Source organism: Glandiceps talaboti, chromosome 2 (assembly GCF_964340395.1).
Source record: "Glandiceps talaboti chromosome 2, keGlaTala1.1, whole genome shotgun sequence".
In the NCBI taxonomy this organism is placed as follows: Eukaryota; Metazoa; Hemichordata; class Enteropneusta; family Spengelidae; genus Glandiceps; species Glandiceps talaboti.
In genome coordinates, this window is record NC_135550.1 from 14,300,244 (window position 1) to 14,321,288 (window position 21,045).

General features: G+C 34.4%; 1 protein-coding gene across 2 annotated transcripts in view; it reads right to left on the minus strand.

Annotated features, from left to right (window-relative positions):
* The window catches only part of LOC144453681 (uncharacterized), a 60,729-nt gene that overhangs the window by 29,344 nt on the left and 10,340 nt on the right, over nucleotides 1-21,045 (minus strand). Inside the window, exon 2 of one of the 2 annotated variants that reach the window (XM_078145013.1) lies at nucleotides 14,274-14,351. The exons of the other annotated variant lie outside the window; for it this stretch is intronic. The gene's annotated coding sequence lies outside the window, so the exon portion shown is untranslated. The remainder of the gene's footprint in view (nucleotides 1-14,273; nucleotides 14,352-21,045) is intronic. 2 annotated transcript variants of the gene reach the window in all.

Below are 21,045 nucleotides of genomic sequence, written 5' to 3' on the forward strand. Positions count from 1 at the left end.
CAGACCGGAAAATGACATTTACAGAAAACCTAGGATACTGTTCTGTGTTCAGTACAATTCATTAGATTCGAAACAGAAACTCTAATGCTAAATCATAAAAAAGTGCCCATCGCACTATGCAGCACAACACATTAGTTTGATTTATAAGGTAGAGAATGTTTACCAGTGATTTGAATATCTAAATATTTCTACTAAATATTATTTAAGAAAATTACTTAATTTATTTATGAATATTTTTGCATACGATATGCGCTGACCAATCTGATTAAAATCTAAAGTGGTGAAAGCAGCTAGATGTCTTTTACCTCTATTTCCATCGTTTTGTGTCGTTTGTTTTGTTCCAGGTGATACTTTGTAAAATTCTTGATATAGAAACAATTCATCTCAAGCAAGACTTTAAATGATGACAAAACTGCATGAGTTACTCAAATATACATTGTGATGAAGTTCATCAATACAAATATGCCAATAAAACCAATATAATTGACCTCCTGAGATCATGTGACACTACTGTCAAGAACCTTTGTATAGAAGCGCTAAACAGAATGTTAACCTATGCCATAATAAGCTAAATATGTTGGATTTTAGTTCATATCTCTCCTCGTCAAACAATGTACTGTCACTGAATATACGAACGACACCTAGAATTATCAGTCAAAAAAGTGATCCTATTTCACTCGAAATTTTAAACTTTATAGAAGATAGCAGTCTGAGGCCTAAAGGGTCTTAGGGTTGCTAAATAGAGAGATCTAAATAAATGATTGCAACAGAAGAAGCAAGATTTTTTATACAGACAATGTGTTTTTGAACTGGTAGGCATGTATAAGGGTATTAATGTACACACATCAACAATTCATAACTTCATCATCACAATGCACATATTCAGCCCAATATCATACCAGTTAACCAGACATGAGAGAGTATGATACTGTGTCTGTCTGTCTGTCTGTCTGTCTGTCTGTCTGTCTGTCTGTGTATGTCTGTCTGTGTGTATGCATGTATGTATGTGTGTATATATGTATGTATATCCGTGTCTGTATGTATGTACATTTGTATGTACGTATGTATGTATGTATGTATGTATGTATGTATGTATGTATGTATGTATGTATGTATGTATGTAGGTACGTACGTATGTACGTACATACGTACGTACACACGCACGCATGTACGTATGTATGTATGTCTACATTTATTAGTATTACATGATACTATATCATTACATAAATCACTCACATTTTTTGAAAATATTTGATTTTACTTTCACTATGTACATTTGTTCCTTGTTATAGGTTACATTTACATAGGTGGAATACTCTGTACACGAAATAAATGAGACATTGGAGAGTGTAGTGAAGAAAGTCCAAAAATTCTCTCTTTTTTTGTACAAAAAGTGATGAATAATAGTGTGACATTTAACTTGTCGACAACGATGCACAAATATGTATCTTCTCTCGGCAAAAAATAAACACGATAGTTTGTTGTTTATCACAAAGAAAAGGTTTCCTAATTTCAGTAACACTATCTCTTTTTTGAAAGCAGAGAATATGAAACGAAATATTTTGTTCTAAAATAATGTCCCGAAATCCAGCATTTCAATACAGCTGTAGTACTACTACTAGGATGTACATGTAGTAGTTATTCAGCTGTCTTGTGACTATGATCTCACCTCAAAAACACCAAATACTTGTGTTGTTACTCAACACAATTACAGCAAATTCTTTCAACTCAAGGCCACCATTATAGTCAACAACCTGGGGCAAGGAGCAAACGTACAAATGTAAGACTACATAAACCATACTACCTTATTACAAGGTTTCATACAGGTAGAACTCGTAATTCCAGCAGTAAACTATCTGTCTTCGCACTTACCAACTTTTAGTCGTATTGGTAAATTTTCAAATAAGTCAATACAAATACACACAGCACAGGTGATAACAAATTGAAATTCACTGCACTTCACGTGAACGGACATGAGCAAGTGATCAAGTTCAAACAATAACACAATTACCAAACTTGTATTCTTGTGACCATGTCCTTGCAATTGTTGTATCGACTGTTCAGTGTTACATTAGATCGAATATTAATTATGTATTACAGTTATTGAGTTTATTTCATGGTGGCCTTGAGGTGATACCTCTCTATACATCTACATACAAGTTTCAACAATGTGACATAGAAACAGAACACAGGGTATACTATATTGGATCCATAATCAGATAATCACTTTCTTTTAATTGCTAAGATCAAAATTAAAAGTCATGATATTATATCCTGTCAATGTATATATTCCAATGTAATATGATGTGGTATGTGTACCTTGTAATTTCCGCCATGTTTGCATTTCTACATTTTTGCCTTTCACTTCCAAAAAAAAGAAGAAATGTTTGAATAGCATATCTTGTTTAGAAAAGGGTGACAACTTTGAGAGTGTTCAGGGACAGGTACAACACATGTACAATGTACATTGACTAGGTGTTTTACCTGTGTAGTGTGTGTCTTGTTAATGATAATCATATTATCATGAGTCCACATGTGGTGGGGATCCCATGACATGTCAAAAGTACACCAAGTAAAAACATGGCCAGAGAAAAGCCAAGGATACTGTTTGTGTGTGTGACTCATCTTTTGTATTGACAACTGGCGGTCGAAAAAAAAAGGAGCTTTTTCCTGTGTGTTTATCTGCTCACCTTTCTTACATAGCAGTGTCCTGGATATTTTTGTAATATCCTGTAATAATATCGGGGCCGTTCTACCAGGGAATGTAACAATTCTATGCTAAATTATGACTCATGGTGGATGGGAAATGGAAATATCAAATTTATTAATTGCAGGCTTAGAATTACAAATGCATACAGCACAACATCAAGACTTTGACCATCCTGTTTGCCACAGCAACGGAATCACAGTCTTATTGAAACTATCACCAAATTCACCTCCAACTATAATATTGACGATTTCACTAAATTTTGATATATTTTTTTCATCTACAAATTTGTCACATAGCCGTTTATAATTCCTATGAGAGATCATGTACACACACACACACACACACACACACACACACACACACACTAACACACACACACACACACACACACACACTAACACACACATTCATACATACATACATGACTCAACAGACACATCCATTTATTGATTGCCAAGCTCTGTCCTTCCACTTTCATAATTACAATCAACGTTAATCCAATTTCTCCTTTAAACAGGAAATCTTTGTGTGACTTATCAGCTTCATATTCATTTAGCACCTTTTTGTTGTATCCGTGTAATCGATGGAGTAGCTACCAGGCATTGCATGTACATCAAATATCAGCCATATATTAAAGTGCCAATGAAATTTTACATTTACAATATAATACTTGCTATTCAACATTGCTCTTTAACAAATGAACGTTTTGTTATGCTGTGATTGGTTTTATTGAGAAAATAAATCCTGAAATATTGAAAAAAAAGAGCCATAACAGCTTTAATTGACACGAGTGAATCATCAATAATATTAATGATGTCAAACACATTTTAGATTCATAACAACACATCATAATATACAGTAGATACCAGTTTTTCTTACACTTAATTTTACTGGTGGGGGGGGGGGGGAGACGGACAGTGACCGATATATAACATTTTATGTTGGATTCTATGACAGAAAGTGTGACATGTGAGTGAAAGTGTGGCATATGCAGGGTATTTGCATGAGTGCCTATAGTGTTCTCCTGCAGTCATATTTTCAAAAGCGTGGTGAGTGAAAAGTGCAGCAGAATACACCGCAAGCAGAAGTACCCACAATGGCATTCATGCTGGATGGGGACTGTGTTATTAATACACATGTTGATTTGAAACAAACAAATTTCAGTTAAAAATTATACTTAGTCTATTAAAAATGCACATATCTGACATGACCCAATTAATGACGTATTTATGGCATGTGATGTTGTTTGCATATGTCACAGTATGTGCAACAACATTGTTGCTTTCGATTTGTCCAATCTTTAATGTTCCATGCAAACGGTCAAAAATGGTTGTCAGTCTATCGTGTATACACACTTGAACACACATTAAAACTAAAACAATATCAATTTTTAGTGTTTTCACTTGAACCGTCGTCAAGTAATTAACTGCTGCATAAGTGTAGGTAAAATCTACCAGTCATCCATGCAGCTTATCAGTTAACTATATACCAGGGTTGCATGTCCCAACAATATTTGTGGTAGATAGTATGAAACTGTATGCCAGATTTCCGACATCTGTTATCAGGGTTCCCAACCCTTGGATAAACACACTGGGTACATGTATGTATTTCCCTGCAACTGCTTTTTTAATTCTCCTGTTTATAAACTATCCAAGAGGATGTCCACAAAAGTACACACAATATAGTCGACGTGGTACAATTTAATGTTGAATACCCTCAGGGACGAATTTCACTGAAAATCATAAGTTCTGAAAATCTCTCCAAACTTTGCCATATATGGAAGCTTGCTTCTGGTTCACCACCAGTCTTGTCTTCAAGGAAATCATTCACCTTTTTCATTTCTACTAGAGTTACTCTTCTACAGTCAAATAGTGGATTCTAAAAGGCCTCATTTTGGTAACAATAATGGTGACCTTATCTCAAAATTTTTTACAATGGGCAACCCCAAACCATGATTACTTTTTTTCATTTTAAACTGAGAATAAGTTGGAGTTTTCTTGAACAAAGTAGCAGCAAAAGTTGAAACGGTTTATTTTCAAGGTGCATTTCACAATAAATCATACACAGTAAGATTCAGAATAATTTGCTGTGTAAAATAGCGAATGTATAATACAAATAAAAAACACCCCTGCATAACTTACACTTGTCACATTACAGTGACATGATGACAATATAAATCTCCCCAATTCTCCTTGGCATTTTTATACTTGGGTTCCCACCAATATAATGCAGGTACAGGGTATGAAAATCTATGCAATTTTAACCAGATCCTTATCTTTCATCTCCTCTGTTTCACAAACCTGTGCAAAAACACTTCACTGGTTTCTTACACTAGAACAGACTATACCATATTGGTTTCATAGTTATGTCTCGCAATTACGCATAAAATAGAATTTTGTATTTTTGATTTATCTGTATATCCTTACTATAGCACCTGGGATAATTCATTTCTTAATCATCGCATTCTTGATATAATAGTCGACAAAATGTACGACTGGAAAAAAAAAATGAGAACCACTTCATCAAAATTGGCAGTTTTCCAATTAACTGCCAGTGTGTCACATTTTTCTTGGAAATGTTCCTTGCAGCCATTTTGTTTTTCTAAGAAGATTCGGAATATTTTGTTTTCATAAAATCAAGACTGTAAAGTCCTGAGTGCTTCTCGTGCCTACTACAACTCTCCTCATAGGCAAAACTGACTTCCATTTACATGTAAGCATGTATTGAATCAATTGTCTGCAAATTCAACAATCTAAGTTTAAAAGCTAAGGAACAACTTGTCACAGTTTCAATAGAAGTCTATTACATAGTAACATTATTTATTCCACTGTCACAATTTCTTTTGAGAAAACCATTGCTGATTTCCATTCACATTCATATATACCGTTCGTATGGTTTCCATGACAACAATCACCTACACGATAATGAGTATTACAAATGCAAAGGCTCCTTGTTTATGGCTTTGAAAATAATTCCCAAAGCGTCACCATTTTTACACACAAAATTTAACAAACAAACAAAAAAAGGCATGCAATGCAAAATTATGCGACACCATATTTGCATATGATGAACATATATATAGTTTGGGAATTAAATCCATTGACAAGATTATGAAATATTTAAATGTTTGTAAATATAGCGACTGCGTATGTACACCATGTGTGTGTATCTGTTCTAATGTAGGGTGTGTTTGCAATTCAGTAACCCACATGGCAAGGGCTAAAGAAAGGCAGCACATACTCTTTCACTCACCTATATACCCTGCCTTCATTCATATCAAAACAGAGTAGTGCCTTGACCCACTTCTCAATCTCACCTCTATTCAGAATTGAACGCAGAACCAAACCACATCTGTAATGTGCTTGCCTCCTATCCCTAACACACATACACACACACATACATGCACAGACTGTCTACTGCTGCCTACTTTTCCTGCGTACTATCATTGCAGTCTACTATTGTACAAATTTCAATTAAATGCATTTCCATGTCATGAATTTAACATTATCTTGTATTTCCAATTCATGTTCCACACAATGGCCATTTGCACACAAAATGACTCTCACTACATCATGGAAATATATGTGTGGCGTGACAGATAATACCACTAATAAATACATGCTGCATGATAAAAATGTCACAAATATTCTGCCTTAAATAGAAAGCAGAACATTTTGATTCCCTCTACGACAGGGTATAATTACATTACATAGTGGATATAAATAAGACTCAACAACAGCACATTGCTGTCATCTCATTGGCCGATTCTAACCACATGATCACATTAAAATGGGGACTGGCGCTTTCATTTATTGGCATGGAGCCAACTATATATGCAAGCATAAAGACTTGGTTTCTAAAACTATGCTTAAAGATTCAGTTTGACCAAATTTTTGTTGGTGCAGCGTAGTTTGATACTTTCAATATGCCTCCTCTAATCTGGGATTTTGCCAGTGCAGTGTGGCGAGATCAATGTACGGTTACATCCCGGTTACATCCGTTACACATTCGTCCTAGTTTCTATTTTTATATCTATCTGACCACAAACCTGCATACAGCTGCAGCACAACCGATACATTAAAAAAAAAATCAAGAACTTAAAAAAAAAATATGTAGTGTATGAATGTAATTGGCGATTTTGTATCATGATAATATCAGTTACATTTTAGAACAAAAAGAAAAAGAAAAGAAAACAGCCACCATATATAACATCATTTTTAATTTTCCAGCAGATAAATGCGTAACTGTGATGTAGTGTAATACTACGCAAGTATTCAGATCATACCATCTCAATCCATCAACTAGTCATCTGCATCTAATGAAGGCTTCAAATACTTTCCAAGCACAAACATACGAACAGTGACACCATTACTATTCTAAAAATGTCTGCCAATAATCATGCGCTGGGTGTACCTCAACTGAATATTAGTATTAACTACATTTTGTATTATTACTGTATTCTGTGTTCTCCTTAGTACCAGTATGACTTTCTCAATGTGATCCAAATTTGGAATTTTTATTACATTTTTGTACTTGTTGTGTTTTGGGTGTCATGTATTTATAAACATAGAGAACGGTTTCACTGATGACTTCTTTGACCTAAATTCTCTCAATAAAGCACACATGATCGCAATCTCAATGGAATTACCAGTTTACACAGAGACCTATATACACACAGCCATACATGCAGGCTCTTTCTGTGTTATGGAGAATGCCAGACAACTATCACCGAGTTCTAATTTCTAAACCGAGACTAAACATCTTTATTAGTTGTTTTATTTCAAACAAAGTGAAACTGAAAATCACAATGTTTTTGGTTTGCTTGATTTTCAATCAATTTGCAGGAATATAAAGTTGAATGAACAACAATTGTAAAGGGGGAGTGTGTTGGCTCTTACCAGTCAATTCCCATTTGAAAACAAATTTATCTCTGACCTATATAGTGCTTCCTAGTAGAGATTATTTCTTGAGATAGATGGATGAGATAGATGCAATTGGAAGTGGGCTGGGAGATATAGTAAACACTTTCATCACAGACTCCTTTTTCTGGCACAAATTGCACAAGAGTGTGAACTGAAGAGTTTTCTCACTCCTGGCTGTCACTAGAACGATTAAATTTTAGGAAGAAAGCATCTGATTGCTGCTTTCATTGATTTTGGTAAACGCAACGATGACAACTATGAATACCGATTAGACACCGATGCATCCAATCATTAATAGTTGTTACACGTAGCATTGATGTTGAACTTCTGTAGAAATTCACACCATATAACAAATTGACGTTGGTACACAATCATACTCATTAACAATGCTCGAGATAACAAATGGTGTCTGTAACACATTTGAATATATAAAGAATTAACTATCCTATATGTATACATGCTACAACTGTTTTTATATCACTGAAACCAATGCTTATTCATACATGGATGACATTATTCATATGTAAATTACTTAATTAATATGCAAGCTCAGGCTCTACAATGCATTTACATATATGCTGGTGTCTTTGCTTGTTTATTAAAATACTCATTGCTGTGATACTAGTATTTAGTAACATATGTACATTCTCTTCAGTACTTATAAATATGCAAATTATCTAATTAATATGCAAAAAACTGCAAAGGAGTCTTGTCTTTCATTTCTACTATGCTATCATTTTCATCAATATGCAAATAATTACATTATATGTAGGGTCTCTACATCACATTTACGCTCATAAAACAAGCTTAATATGATGGTTGTTGTAAAATGTAGTCATATCAACTTTCTGACATTGTACTCATTAATATGTACCTACTTATACAGGCTGTTTCTGTCATCACAACATAACTACCAACATTGACATTTGCCAAAACCAGAATCTTTTGACCTTTCACTTCTGAATCAGAATTCTATTAGTCATAAATTCTCGCTTATTCTCTCTCTAAATAAGAACAATATGGTATCTACCCACATCAGCCTTAGCGGATCAAAATGGATTCCAGCATAATAACATAATACTCTTTTCCCCCATACTTCTACAACAAATTTTTTAACCATATTTCCAAGACTATATCAGAGACTTGTGTGTCATTTCAAGCCGAACCAAACGTATGTCATCTGTTTATGTCCAAGATTAACTAAACGGACTTACGAATGTATTGTGTCCAGGCATGTATTGTACGCATGTAGGTGTGCACATGTAAGACTTCTCGGTGGAATCTAGTAAATATGATATTCTTCATTCTGGTGACATTAATTGTGTAGTAGGAATCACGACTTGTCTTTTCTGACATCATTCCAGATTGAGCTTCAGGCCATCCCAAAGACACCTCATATCACACGTCTTAATAATGAATGTCAGTGAAGACTTCCTATGTTTTCACCATATTCAGTGTACATGTGTATGACGCACAAGGTGTTCTATGCTTCATTTTTGATATAGCAGCTAAAATCACGTAATTCATTAGAATTATTTATTGTTTGGTGGGAGGGGGAGGGGGTGGAAAGGAAATTAGTGATGTGTCTCAGAGCTACCAGGTAATTTCCAACCACTGCAAACGTACAATACGATCATTAATTATAAATTATCACTGGTTTGAGAATACGTGTACAAAATAATGTTCACATTTCTATCTTTCAGTTTTGTTGACGGAAATATATAATATAAACTGATTTCAGAATAGTCACAACAACTTTGATATCTCTGTCTTTCAGTTTTGTTGGGGTTCAATTTACAATGTAACAATGTCTTAAGTCTGATGTCACACCACCACTCAATCAATCTTCATTTTGTGGCCCACGAAACCCAATTTTACAGTGGTCGACATGGAAACACTTACTGCTTTCAAACTGTGGAGGTTAAAACCAACAGGAAAACTGCTGATAAAATCAATCAAACATAGACATTTTTATTGAACAGACTTCAATTCAAAATTATTGAAAAAGCCTGTTGAGGTGTGAAATTAGTTGATGATTCCAGCCACTTTTGTCTTCACATACTCCTGACTACTTAATCACCACCAACTACCAAAATCTAAAACCTGTGGTCCGCTTGGACAAACTGACTAAAATAAATATTGAACCCTATGAAAGAATAACGATGCCAAAATTCTCATTCAATTTCCAGTCTGCGATGAATGGTACCCACTGCCTCCATTAACTCAAAGGGGAGTGACTGTAAATGATTTTTATTTGCCCAAGACTAATTTATCGTTACATTTGGAAAGGTTTATGTTGCAGAGGTGACCGACCCTTGCCTTATATATAGCTTACCACCGAGTGGTAAATTACTACATTGCTACCCATGTAACAACGTTTTGTTTGTCCAAATGTATGTCACACAATGAACTCGTGAAATCTCACCATAAAAAGTGAACATTTGATACCACTGATAAGGGGATACAAGCACATTCCTAGCCTTAGATACAGATATAATATTACACCCTGTATCATAGTTATTAGGTGAGATTTATTTTCACATTCTTAATTCTTAAAGTTTAAAATTTAGCCGAAGTTCAATCACAACAATTCTGACTTTGCACATTATCAGGAATATTATGTTGGCACCAAGCCAGATGTAAATGAACATTTTTTTTTGTTTTATCTCCCATCATGCATTGCAACATTTGACTTGAACTCCACCCTATGGGTGACCAATACTATTAAATCATAATACAGTTTCTTTGTTACTGCCATTTTGGCTGCTATACCATAACAGTGTCGATTTCTCTGCTTCTCCAAAAATCTGTTAAACTGGTCTTTTTGTACCAATATTCTTTTTTTTCTATCAAATCAGGTGTTGAATACCCACCATTATTCTCCTCAAATAAATAAAGCATGGTCCTTGCCACCCAGGCTGCTATGTTATTTAAATTGATAATTATGCAAATTACCATGCTATTGACATGTAAATTATTTTGGCAAATTAGTTGCCATCCTTGAAATCTATTCTGGGGAGAACCCTGCCAACTTCAAAAATAATATTTCAAAGTTACATTTACCTTTGGTAGTGTAGTTATAGGCCAAATAAACAAAGTTGTTTGGTTCCCGTTACCCGACCCCAACTACTTTTTCATGCCGACCCTAAACTTTTTTTACGTATTCGAGAAAAATAATAATATAATCATGAAAGTCGTGAAGTGTGAAAAAAAAAATAAAATAAAAAATCTACCTACCCCACCTATTTTAAAATTGAATGTAATCGGAACCACACAATTTTTTTTTTTTACGCCTTATCGTCTGCGCCTTTTATAGTTACATTTTATTGCATGTTGCACTCTATAATTTACAATTTTACATACGCTTTGGCAAAAAGTATGATTTGTTGAAGTGATTGCATCAGACATCCGGATGTATATCTCAGTTTTAAAGGGCATACAGGTAACATACTAACAACATTTACCTGATTGTATTACTGAGTCACCTAATATGACTTTTTCTTTACCTCCAGGACGACTTTAACTGGATTAAAGTCTATTTTCAAAGTTCGTTTACGTTCATTACCCCTGTTTCACTTTCAATTTTTACTTTACCGCCACATGTACATTATTTCAAACCAATTCAACAACATCAATATCCATGTTTTTCTCCTTTCTCTCAAATGTCATCGTTGACAAAACATGTGGATTTCAGGAAGTTTGACATTTAAAGGGAAGTTTTCAGCTGGCTACGCGTACAACTTGTACCACATCAACAACTCACACATTTGCAGAGTGGCACTCTCTATAATATGCCCACGCCACTCCCATTACAATGAACTGAAACAAATTGTGTCTCTCACTGTATCACCTCTGAGTCTTACGTGGGTTATATCAAGTGATTTCTGTCACACTAAATCATTTAGATAAGAGAAACATTACGAGTACACTGCAATATGTTATCACGCTATATAACTCACTCTCACTGCACTACATTATTATTATGACAGAAATAACATCCTACTTGAAGTCCCCATGAACTTTTTATTCCACATTAAAAAAATTAGTTTATATAAATCTTTCGCTGCATAAGCTATTGCTGACGTGATATCCTGGGCAAAGACAAAATGTCATGGGGTCTAGATGCATTGATGTTGATACATTTGGTTGCCATGGCAATACTTGGTTACCATGGTAACAATGAACTGTTACAAATTGTAACTGCACTTGCTGATTGGCCAGCAACAACACTATTAAATATCATCTGTTTGGCATCATCTCATGAAGAATACCACAGACAAGACCTCCCACAATGCCAGTTTCTGTTCAATATTCAGTTTAAGTATATGACCTGGCCACCATGAAAACAGCTGACTATAACCCCGTCGTCTTACAAAATAAGAAAGACCTATCTGATCTGTTTTCTTACAGTACACATACAAGCTTTCTTTTCTACACTTTTCGTTCTTTATGTTGAACAGATTGATGCTACGTACTCGTCCCCCTTGACGATAAGCTTCATGCAACTATTGGTATAACGTTCATCTATGTTCATCTACTGGAGGCTGACTCCATATAAATAACCCCCAAATGCGCAGTGTTTTGTACATACACAGTAGTAAAAGTAAACCAGATACTACTTCAAAGGACAGTCATTAAATGAGCAATGTGTACTTTTGCCTTCAGCAACAATTGTGGTTTCTTCTTCCACCAATTGCGAACGTTATCAAAGATGTAACTAACTATGCCCCATGATAACAGCTGTTTTTTTCCGATGCTTGCAGGCCCTGTACTTTACGTTAACAAGGGATATTTTGTATTAATTAAACTGTTGCCATAGTTACAGAACAATTTTGTATGTATGTATGTATGTATGTATGTATATATGTATGTATATATGTGTGTATGTGTGTATGTATATATGTATGTATGTATGTATGTATGTATGTATGTATGTATGTATGTATGTATGCATGTATGGATGTATGTATGTATGTATATATGTATGTATGTATGTATGTATGTATGTATGTATGTATGTATGTATGTATGTACGTACATACGTACGTACATGCGTACGTACGTATGTATGTATGTATGTATGCATGTATGTATGTATGCATGTACATACATGTGTGTATTTGTGTTTACTGTACAGTATATGTACATGTATGCATGGATAGGATGTTTACATACATGTCTGCAGTGATATGCATATGTGTGTGAATATATTGTGTGTGTTTGTGTGTACATACACGTCAGTGTGAATGGCGCCAAATATAAACATGTCAATCCTTTCAAATCAGTAACATCCTGTGTTTCTGGAACATATTGTTGTAGAAATAAAAGGAGTACAAAGGTAAATCAAACAATACTAAATGGGTTGTTGTACCACTGGTGGACACAATGTGAAGGGCAGAGTCAGCTGTTTCCTCCACTTTTGACGCCATCATGGTCCACAATGCTGATCGTAAACCTCAAATAGATACGAAACAGTAAAAACGACACAATGACACAAATATGCTTTGTTGTCTTTTGTGACTACAGAAAAGCTACCCATTTGGCTCTCTCTCTCTAACAATAATCAGAATTATGTGAAAAGAAAATACCTGACAGGTGCTGAATGTATGCATGAATGCTGAAACAAGATGGCAGGTCCATGAGGTTAGGTTTGCATTATAGTATACAGGATAGAAATTGAGCAATGACAAGCGATGACTGGCAAAGAATATTTGAATTAGCTTTGGTTTTATTTCTAAAATGGCTCACATAAAATATATGAGGTAAAACATATGAGGAAAACAGCACATTGGTAGTATTTTATTGTATGTGCCAACATTTCACTGTTGCTATGGGCATGGTCTGAGTTGCTAGGTGAATGGATATCAATTTCTTGAATGTTTATTCACTTGCCTACTCATCCCTAAGTTCCCTAGCTGTTGTATTGGTGTTCCCCATCAAAATCATTGTACCAGCCAGATTTTCACCCTCTGCTACCGAGTTCCCCAAACCTTAGTAAAAACACTGATAACAGCAAACTGATCAACCTTGATAAAATTTGATAGAAAACAAACAATACTGAATTTTCATAGTTTAAATTCTTCATCTTCATATCGTTAAAGAGTCAAAAAAACAAGAAGAAACTTTGCAGATGAGTTTTCATATGTTTCATTTGTCACTATTGCCATTGTCTGATATTTACTGACAGCAAAATATGGCAACACATAATAACTCTAGTTGGGAATCTGAAATTGCTTTTATTAGTGTTATATTTCTCTTCTGGGGTTTAACGACTCGTTAAAAACACTGCTTGTATGACAAAGTTCAGAAGCTATGAATTCACTCTTCAAACTAAAGGACGTCTTTAATGTATTAAAACAGTACGTGGCTGTACAATAGCATGGCATATAGTAAACAGTATGTGGCTGTATACCAGCATGGCATATAGTAAGCAGTATGTGGCTGCACAAGTGTGGCATATAGTAAACACAAAAACCAGAGATTCTGTTCATCGAAAATACTCATCTTTTTTATTATAATACTACTATTGGGTTTACCCATTTGCTTTAGCCTTTACTTTGCAAATTTTAGTTTTAGCCTTTACTTTGCAAATTTTAGTTTTAGTTTCGTTAGAAACTTCAAATTCCATGACATGTACTCACTGTAAGTGCCTGACTGGTCATGTGACATAGCCATGCAACCTTTGACATACATAGACAAACTGAAGCATCCACTTTCAGCTGCAATGGAAGACCAGCATAGTTTGTAAATAACAGTTATGAAATACTCTCAAAATCTATTTTAAGACAGAGAACAGCATGTGATCCTTCTGTCTAGACTTAAACCAAATTGACAAACAGATTAGACTGTGACATCTATCACATAAAAGATTGGCATTTGTTGGAAATAAACAAAGATATAGGGGAGGAGGGGAGGGTGGAGGAGTTGCTAGGCTGACAAACATGGTTATATATACTGTTTATTCAGCTGACAAAGAAATTTATCAAAGATTTACCGAAGAAAAAGAAACATTTACAGGAAATTTAGTTATTTTCTTATAATTGTGTTTTAGTACTGCAGTTTTTTTTGTAGTCTATATATTGTGTTTCTTGCCATTCAAAGACCAATAGTACTGGTATCAATAAATAAATAGACCTGAAAACTTTGATTTTTCCATTTACGGCCACATCGAGCAACACTCTCTCCATCTCTTCAATGTATGTGTTCATTCCATTGTTTCAGTACTGGATGTCATCATTCACATCAGCTTGGGATAGATATAGACTTAGTGGAGAATTATTACAAATGCAGATACAGTCTACTTCTTAATAGTTAGATAGACAATGAGAATTTTAACTTTTTACCACAGAGATATACTTATTATTAAGCCTATGTCTTGGAAATAGATGAACTAAGAGTTACAGTTTGTATTACCATAGAAACACTATGTCTAAGAACTGAACACACAAATGAACACGTGTTTACAGACAACCATTAATCACAAAACTATGTCACTATGTCAAACCTCTATATAAATTAGTCCAAACAATTGTTAATTTTATTACATTTATTGATCACATAGTTAGCTATTACATGTAAATTTATGATCAACTGTAACAAACAACCAATGATCACAGTATTACGTTACAGACATTAAATATATAATCATTTAGTACAAACAAACATACATACATACATACATACATACATACATACATACACACACACACACACACACACACACATACATACATACATACATACATACATACATACATACATACATACATACATACATACATACATACATACAAAGTTAATCATCGAATGTAAACACAAAATTAAACACCGAATTGTTACAGAAAATAATTATCACTGAATTGTTATAGATATGTGAATTGATTACCAAATTGTTACAGACATAAAATTTAACAAAATTAAAATGATTTGATAAATAACAGACAAGAATTCAATAACACACTGCAGACTAAGACAAGAACACAGCCTGTGGACGCTTACATCATGCCTGTCAACTGATACACTATCATTGCATCATTTCAAACCACCTACATGTACCATGTAGTATCAAGGTCAACATCACACAAATGTCTGTGAACCAAGTCAGCTGATACGACCAAAAACAAATGAATAATTGCGAACAACACTGTAGATGTCACAAAATAAATTGTTATTTGTTGTGTTATCCAATATATATTATTATTACATTGATGTATGGGGATATTTTACAGTTGACAGTGACAAGGCTAACACAGCTCACATTTGTTTATTCTCCATCATCATCATTATTGCGACAGGCATTGTTGCCTATAAATAGATGCACCTTGAAAGTGAAATAACTTCACATAAAAATATCGCACTTGGCTTCTGTTCCTTGCTACAAGTATACATAGCAAATTACATGAAACGCTGCTAAATCGTGCTGCAGTGCAACTGATGCATATCTAAAAAAATTTCTTTTCATATTTTCAAATCTGGCTTTTCTTGAAGTACCCTGGTAATTTGTAATACAGAAAAATTCAATTTACAACAATGATCGAATATTACGTGTACAAATGTATGGAATTAATGTAATAGTACTCCTCCAACAATGCTGTGTAACAATGATCGCAATAATGCACATGTATGAAATAATTAATAACATTGAAAAATCCACCATCAATGCTGCAGAATAGCCAATTCTTCCGAAGATAAAAAACACTCTTGTGCACATACTTCAGTGGATTTCAAAAAATGAACTGGTATATTAGGAAAGCTCATACACGTTATTTGTATAGATTTTATAAACACGACAATTTCTATATTGGCATACAGAATTATGCAAAGTAGAACTACATATTTATACAGTGGTAACACCTTTAGGAATATCCATTTACTCAGGATTGGTGTCAAGTATGGCAACAATTTCCACAATAATGTTAATCTATTTCATGTCTATATAAAGATTAAATTCATGAATTTTTTATTGGTATTGTCGCCCCGATATTTCTTTTTCCCCCGACTAATTTGTTTACATTCATTACAATAAATTATTTGGTTAAGTTTAAGTTTGTGGATCGGAGACCAACTATCATAGCAGCTTAATGGGTAGAAAATATGAAGGGTTTTTCTATTCCTCATCTACTTACAGATACATGATTGAGTGCTTCCTTCAGCTAAACTGACCGCAGCTAATAAAATCTCCATGTAGGACATACCTCTATAGAACTTGCAAACATCTGGTTATGCATAACTGCTCATTTGCTGAAGGATCTTAAGAAATTTTTCAGTCAATAAAAAAAATACACAAGACAGTTTTGAGCAAAAATTCGAAATTCACAACTGCCTTGCTAAATGTGGTAGTACCAACATTGGCAGTACAGAGATAGTTGACAAATTGGGAGAATGTGTGTATAATAATTAATATGGACAAGAGTTGCAAAAGTTACCATAACATGATATCACCTCGTCACAACTTGCTAAAACTATTTATGGCATTTCTGTCCAGAAAATAAACGACCCCTTCTGACCCTCACATAATAATCACCCCTTAGGCAAGTAGTCCTGCAGTATTTATTTACAACCAGTGACACTTTATGTGTGTGTATTAGTAGATGCACCAGAGACAAGTGTGCTGGCTAGCTGGCCTTCATATGCAGGCATGACAGGTGGAAAACAGACCTTTAGAGTACAGTGGGTGGGGTGGGATGGGGAGGTGGGGGGGAGTTCTGGGTGTTGTCAGCAGAGGGTGGATATTTGTAAAGTACTAAACACATATGATATCCCACTGTAAACACTCTGCTCGATTCAGAAGTCTTCATACATAAAAGGCCAATTTTTTTGCATCTAATAAGTAATATTTTACACATAAAAGAAACAGTGTGTGGTCTCGGCATAACAAAGTACCGTAAATGTTAAATAATATATGGATGGAAAAGGTACAAAAAAGCAGAATGAAAGTAGGCCGGGATTACAACTGATGAGTTCATACTATTCTAATACAGACCATTGAAATCTTATTTAGATTTACGATATCATAGTACACATTTTATTTATTTATCAATATGGTTTGTACCTACACAGGTTAAATATTAAAACACAGTTTCTAAATGTTAAAGGGTAATGGGGGTGTTTCACTTACACAATGTAGGTGGAAGTGGTTGTAAAACTACATTTGTCAACAACTTATTCACTATATCAATAATCCATCTATTTTTTATCATGTTAATCAATAGGAAGGCCAATTATACCAGTAATTTTCTGGCCAGGGTTATTCGTTTTTGCTGTGAATATTGCAGTACTGAGGACAAACATTCCTTCCTATATCCTGCCATTTTTTATATGGATCTGCACCTAAGTTCAATGATTATAGATTTCATCTTCATAGCCAAAATTGAATATAACACTATTTATTTTTTCTATAAGTGATTCAGTTCGGATGAGGGGTGGAGGGTGGGGGTCTTACCCTTTACAAGACAGACATGAAAGATTTTCTCGGTACATACTATTTTTCTGGATTTCTGGATAATTAAGGACTTTCTCCTGTCGTACAATATTATGAAATGTACAAAATATATTCCAACTTGCCTTCAATATTCACAATTCACACCATGAAAATAAATTACATGAAACATTTCTGATATGAATTACATGTACTACATCAAAACAAATAGCTTGCACTTCTGCTAAGATTTAGGAACCCAATACCAGAGGAAAGGATAAATCTCACGGAACTTTGGTAAAATTAGACTCTAAAAATAAGAGGGAAAATTAACTCCCCTCATGTAGATTGTATCTATTATACCATGCACAAGCCGAGTTGAACAAAAAATATGGAATATATACTCTGGTCGTTCTACATCTCGATAACGCGTGTCTACATCACTGGTTCTGCTGTGTTAAAAAATATGAGTCAAAACATTCTAAATTACCATTACTTTCTACAACTTTTCTTTGATATAATTACTGGCACTAGCAAAATTATGTTATTCTCCAATATTTATCTTCAGTCAGCCAGAAACTACTCATGATCTAAGGGTTGTCACTACGAGTCGCTAGACAAAGGCGTCTTAAGTCACTCGTATTTTGCTTGGCTGAACGAAGAAAAATACTGGGGAATGACATTTAAATATCCTACAGACTTGTTAATATTGACTTTCTAATCTTGGGATCTCACATCAACATTGATGTAGGACTGCTATATTACAAAGTCAACGACAAGTCTTCAGGCTATAGTACATGTATACATCTTTACAAAAATATTGAACATGTACGGTATTAAGTTAATATCACGTTCTTTTTATTGTAAACTAAATACAGTATTACTAGTAATAATATTTAATAATATTAATAATATTTAATAATCATGTACTATGGGAATCAATGACTATGGGAACGGGCAGAAATGGAGGAATGTGATTGCCACATGGAAAGAAGGACAGGCGGTGACCCCCCCCCCCCCCCCCAGGGGGAAGAAATCGACTTTAATTAATGATGATGTACCATTAATAATTAAATAAATCTTGTATAATAATAATTTTAATAATAATAATTCATTTATTTATTTCCAGAAATATAAATAAATAAGATACAACATACTAATGATGAATGATTCCATGACATTAGGAGACGGAGATTAGTATCTGAGTAGCAACTAACTGAGTCCAGCCCTTGTCAACATAGTTTCAAATTTAGACAAAATACAATATGTGGGCTTATCATTCTTGTTATTTTTTTTTTCATTTTATTTCTTTTACCTTTCATTAATACTTACTACACAGACTGTTCAGCGGGAGCTACATGTTTGGTATGTTAATGATTCACCTATTTTCTTAATCACAACAAACCAAATTAGATCTTCGGCCTATAACATGACATGAATGGGGAAATACATGGACATGATTGGACTGATCAATTCTGCGACAGTACAATGTGAATGTTAGCGTTGAAATTAGCTCTAGCTGTTATCTATAGTCTAGTACGTGGTAATGAGCTTAGCATGGCATGTTTTTTATTAAATATCTTGTCAGAAATTGGTTGTCAAATCAAGGTAACTCAGTGGCTTGACGAATGTGTAAAACTGTCATACTATACGTTTTCTCTTGATATTGCCACCCATATATCCCTCACACATTATGAAACATTATGTGTATGTGTGCATACTGTTACATGCAAACACTTATATATCTAAATTTCCACTCCAACATAAATACCGATTTCTCCTAGTGTATTCGCACATGCTGTTGCTAATGGTTACTGATGTTTCTGATGACCATATTTGGTCAACTGCAATGTATTTGTTCTAAGGAGATTATCCAATCCCTACAGACTCATTTGTTGCCCTTGGTAACCACATGAAAAATGAGTTTCCTAACACACCATGCTTTCCAAATACACAAGCATCTTCCCTCTTGAATGAAAGCAATTCTTTCATCCAAAAGACATTTTCGGCCTCTTGTGTGTGAACAGAACCATCAAACCCCCAACGGCCAATATTTAATCAGCGTTTCCTGTTTTGTTTTTTGTAATTTTCCCCTCCAATCTTCCGGTCAATGATTCTGTAAAGTTTAACATGATAGGGTGTGTATTACTGCTTGCGCTGACCAAAACAACTCCATGTAATCACGTAAAACAAACACAGGGAATGATTTATTGGGAAGCTTTGTAATGACGTCAACAGCTATGGACATCTATGATTAGATCCTATATGTAGCTGCTCACTATTGCATGGCACACTGCACAGCAAAACTACTCACAATCGTATACTATCTAAACCAGCTACAATTCAGTAACCAGATTTATGGCTGTTTTTGGCTCTGGTTTTCAAAGTCAAAAATATTTAGCTTTGTTTATAGTCAACATTTTTGTATTTGTTTGTTTGTTGTTTTCAATTTATAGGTTTGTTTATAACATCACATGTTGTTGTTGTTGTTGTTGTTGTTGTTGTTGTTGTTGTTGTATTTCTTTGTCTAATTAATTCTACCACCTTTTGTTTTATCTATCTATCACCCCTAGGGACATTCCCCATCTTAGATGTGACGAATTAACCCTGGAGATTTTGGAATTGCCTGTCGACAAACAATTATATTTTTGACCCAAACACCTTAAAGGGGACTATGCCATCTTGCATCACACAGACAGTATTTGACCTAGAAGGCTACATTCTAAACATCTGTATCAAGCACTGGACGCACCCCTACCTAGAAGTTTTTAGTTCATGTCTTTTGACCAAAAATCAGTTTTAAAACCCATTATGCCTATAATCTTGCTTTGAAGTTTGATGTCCAGCCTTCAATGATCACATCAAAAGTAACATCCAAGCTGGATTTCCATAGCTACTTAGTACTTGTATTGCAGACACACACACACGCGCACACGCACACAAACACACACACACACATACATGCACACACACATATACATGCACACACACATATG